Raw genomic sequence first — 4,971 nt, forward strand, 5'->3', positions numbered from 1 at the left:
GCCCCCCCTCCCCCCACCCCCGAGGGCACAAATTTTTGTGCACCGGGCCTCTAGTCTATATCTATAAAAGCCTAAGCAACTGTTACAGCAGAACGACTGGAGCAACTAAAACAACTGCTTGCTATGATGCACACTGAGCAGGCAGGCAGGTGAGCGGTTAGGGGCAAGCAGGCAGGCAGGCAGGCGAGCGGTCCCAGATTGCAAAAGGGATATCCAACTGCCAGATGTCCAACTGCAGGGATCGGGCCTAAACTGGCAGTCAGACACCCCCTGAGGAGTCCTGGATTGCGAGAGGGTGCAGGCCGGGCTGAGGGACCCCCTCCCCATGCACCAATTTCATGCACCGGGCCTCTAGTATAATTATAAACGCCAGTGTTGTCAACATCCCTATATGAACTCTTTTGTTCACTTGTACAATTATTTCTGTAGGATTAATGACTAGGTGTGAAAATTCTGGTTAAAGAGTACATATATTTGTTTTCTAGGGCTGCTAAAACAAAGTGGCTGGCTTACGCAATAGAAACTTACTGTCTTACAGTTCTGGAGGCCAGAAATCCAAGGTCAAGCTGTTGGCAGGTTGACTTCTTCTGGGGGCTCTGAGGGAGAATCTGGTCAGTTCCTCTCTCCTAGCTTCTGGTAGTTTGCTGGCAATCTTTAGCATTCCTTGGTGTCTGCTGTGTCACTCCTATGTCTTAATCTTCACATGGCTTTCTCCTGTGTTCCTATGCCCAAATTGCCCCTTTTTATATGGACACTGGTCATAATGGATTAGGGGTCCACCCTACTCCAGTATGACCTCAGTTATAATGACTCTATTTCCAAATAAGGTGACATTCTGACATACCAGGCATTAGGACTCCTGCATGTGAATTTGGGGGGACACAATTCAACCTACAACATATCTGTAAGACTTTTAACATATGCTGCCAAATTTTTAGAGTGCATCTTTTAGAGTTGTAAATGAGGTGGCATCTGACAGGACTCAGGATGACTAACTGGGGAAGGGATCAGAGAGGAAAGGAGAACTGGGTGATTTCTAAGGATTGGCCATGAGCAACTGAGTAAAATACAGGAGAATTATACTGGGAGAGGGAGTGTGGTCGGTGATGAAGTTAGGTTTTAGACAGACTGAGTCTGAGGCATTAAAGAACAGGCAAGTGGAAATGTCTAGTCAGGAACTATATATATTGGTCTGGAGTTTAGGAAAGACACAAATTTGTGAATCATCACTACTTAAGTGGAAGTTGAAAGTCATGGGGATACATAAAATCACCCACTAAAATAGCCAAGTAATACAAGATAAAAAGAGGACGAAGGACAGCATTCGAGAAACCTCAATATTAAGAGGATGTTTGGGGAGAAATGCTTCAAGGATGAGGACATAAAGTGATATTTGAAGGATGTGTGACTTCAAAGAAGATAAGAAAGCATTCCAAGCTGAGCATATGGTCTGAACAAAGGGCTAGACACTGTGAATGCGTATGGCATAGCCTGAAAATATCTGATAATCTGATATGGCTGGAGATAACAGGAGTGGACAGGAAGTGGTGGAAATGAAAAGAGGAAGGTGAATTAGGGCCAGACCTGGGAGATGTATTGTACCTGTTGTTGGCCTAGTAGCACTCAGATCCACACCCTGTCCTCTCCTGCTTACCTCGGTATCACAGGGCGCTGAGCCCTGTACCCGCATTGCAATCAGGTTTCAGGTTCAGTCTCCAGTTGAGGTGCTGGTGGAGGCAACCGATTGATGTTTCTCTCTGACATGGATGTTTCCCTCTCTCTCTCTTATCCCCTCTCTCTATACTCCCTTCCTCTCTCTCTAAAATCAATAAAAACATATTTTAAAAATTAAATTAAATTAATGTTCATCCAAAAAACTGAGATATAGATGGAGAAGAAGAAAATGATTAGCTTACTGATAAAATGTGACTGCCATTAAGGAATAGAATGTATAAATGAGTACTGAATTAACTAAAATGTTAAGGAAAAAAATCAGTAATATCGAAACCTGTCAGGAAGAGAACACCATTAATTATCAGTATAAAACACTTCAGGAGAGGCTGTGTGACCTACAGGGAGGTCTTCTTCCCTGCGAACTGTCCCTAGGAGACAGGGGCAGGCTTAGGCAAAACCTGATGCCCTTGGAAGAGTTGGATGATCCAGAGAGAGACATATGACCTAAGTTAGACAAATTAAGATTTGATCCCAGAATTTTGGGATTTGGAGTTAAGTGACACAGAGACTGGGAGTCAAAGTCATATTAATGGCAGTACTCTAGGGATAAAATTTGTGAATTTATTGTTAAAGGCCTTGGTTTCTGGTTCAAGAACATTCAACTAGTACTCTATGTCAGGTACTGTGCCCTCCAATACTGCCTCTTCCTTTCCACCTTTTTTGGCTCAAGCCAGCCTCATTAAGTTTCTGTTATTTAAAACCAGAAATAATATTTCAACACAAATCACTTGAGGTAATATTTACTCAGCATGAAGGAAAAAATGTACCACTTTAATGTTATCAATGAAATTCTAAATACTAAATGAAAATTATGAGTTTATTTCAGTTCATACTGAAATTTTATTTTTCATAAAATGAGGCTCTGGAAATTCTAGGTAAGAAGTAATCATAGCTATCAATAAAAAGAAAACACAATCCTTCTATTTGGCTTTATGAACAACACTAGAGGCCCAGAACATGAAATTTGTGCATGGAGCGGGGGAGGGTCCCTCAGCCTGGCCTGCGCCCTCTCACAATCCGGGACCCCTCGGTGGGTGTCTGACTGCTGGTTTAGGCTTGATCCCTGCAGTCAGACATCTGGCAGTCAGGCATCCCTCTTGCAATCCGGGACCACTAGCCCCTAACCGCTTGCCTGCCAGCATGCCTGCCTGCTCGCCCCTAACCACTTGCCTGCCTGCCTGCCTGCCCCTAACTGCTCGCCTGCCTGCCTACTCAGTGCGTGTCATAGCGACTGGTTGTCCAGGTCGTTCCAGTCGTTCAGTGTTAACGGTCACTTAGGCTTTTATATATATAGATACTATATGGTCCTTATCCTTCCCATTTTGCAAGTGGAAGATTGATGGAAACTATGTCATCATCTAGCACAGGCCCATAGAATGTTGTTGAAGAACTACTGAATTAAACCCTAGACTCTGAAATACAGAATTAAAAAAATCTTTAGTTATTCAATAAATTCATTTTGATTAACAAGGATTGAGCTCAGGGGAAATTGGTTACCTTAAGGTCAGGAAGATAATTTTCAGCAAGGCTGCTTCCAGAACCCTGACTAATGCTCTATGGACATAAACACATTGCTAAAGAAATGTTTCCTGGTGATGTGATGTATAATAAATAAAACAATGCTAGCCTATTCCTTACAGATAGCCTCTTGGTGATCAAAGCTTGCTTTGTCATGTTGTATTTGTTTAGATTATAACAGTCTAGACATTTCATTAATATTTACGGAAGCATGGGAGATATTAATTTATCCACTTATGAGTCACTGTGGATATAAAAAAACAAATAAATGAAAATTGCCCTCATAATGTGAAATACTGCAACATAATTACAATTTGATGTTCTTGTTTAAGATTTCAAATTGAGTGTTGATTAGGCAGCAATATATTATACTAAAATTTCATCTCAGAAATAGTTCTTTAGTCTAGAATTTGTGGGTAGGGACATTTGTAATTATTTCTCCCATGACTGAGAAGATATTATCTCCTAAGCACATGACTTTGGATATAAACAAGCAGTACAGGTGTTACTGTTAACACTGTGCATGGGAGACTGCTGCCGGGCCATCTATAGGGGCCTGTTTTAGTTTTATATTACAGGAAATTTCCCCCTCTTTTCTTGATATTTCCCCATAAAATGATGGCAAAATTAAATGAATATGGATCTTCTGCCACCTGTAATTTATATTAAGTTTGAAATTTTCACTCCACTTACTACATAAAAAGGTAAAATCAATTTTCTATAATACATATTATTTTTATTATTGGGAGAAATGAACTTTACTATTAGAATAAGTAGTCATTTTTTCCTCTTGCCGGTAATTTTTAGATCCTATGTTTAAATTAAGCTTGCTACTTTCAGGCTTAAAATTAAGTTCCAAAGATCTAGTGTGCAACTTTGTGCCTATACTTAACAATACTGTATTTTACACTTAAAATATTTTTTAACAGATCTCATGTCAAGTGTTCTAATCCAATAAAAAATTAATCCTATGTCATATTCATGTTTTATTTTCAAAATAAAAAAATTTAAATCACTTTATTCTTAATTGTAAAAATAATACAGACTTCCAATTCTGGGAGAACACGGAATAGTTGCACTTGTCCCCATTCCTTGTGTTAAATATAGCTAAATACCCTGCATAGTATTATAAAACCAATATAAGATGATTCTGAAAGGGGGAGAGAAGGCAGATTGGTTAGTTACTCGGGATTTCTTTTTGCTTCATATTTCTCAGAGTGGGTACTGGAGATGTAGGCAACCAGAAACATCAGCGGGTAGAGACAGAGAAAGCAGCCCCCCCTTCCCTCCCCAAAGTCTGCTCTCTCTAGACAAAGGATCGGGAAAGGTGTAGCCTAGCAAGGGAGAAAACACTCAGTTAATAGCCACATGTGTAGAAGACTTAACATGGGAGTCCTGGGCCTGCTGTCCATACAAAGTCCTGCTTGCAAGGCTGGCATCTGGGAACCTCTCCGATAAACAGTGCCCTACACTGATATATTACACTAGTGGCCTGGTGCATGGATTTGTGCACATTAAAATGAAATTAATTAGAAATATTTTAATATCGCTATTCGCCCTTTCTCTATAAGTGTCAACCAACTTCATGATCGACAATGACAGATCGAAACACACGTGTGTGATTGGCACCAGTGAGAGCTTTATATGTATTGCACATGTGTGAATCAACTTAGCCTTTTATATATATACTAGAGGCCCGGTGCACAAAAATTTGTGCAC

Source organism: Myotis brandtii, unplaced genomic scaffold (assembly GCF_000412655.1).
Source record: "Myotis brandtii unplaced genomic scaffold, ASM41265v1 scaffold32, whole genome shotgun sequence".
Taxonomy (NCBI): Eukaryota; Metazoa; Chordata; class Mammalia; order Chiroptera; family Vespertilionidae; genus Myotis; species Myotis brandtii.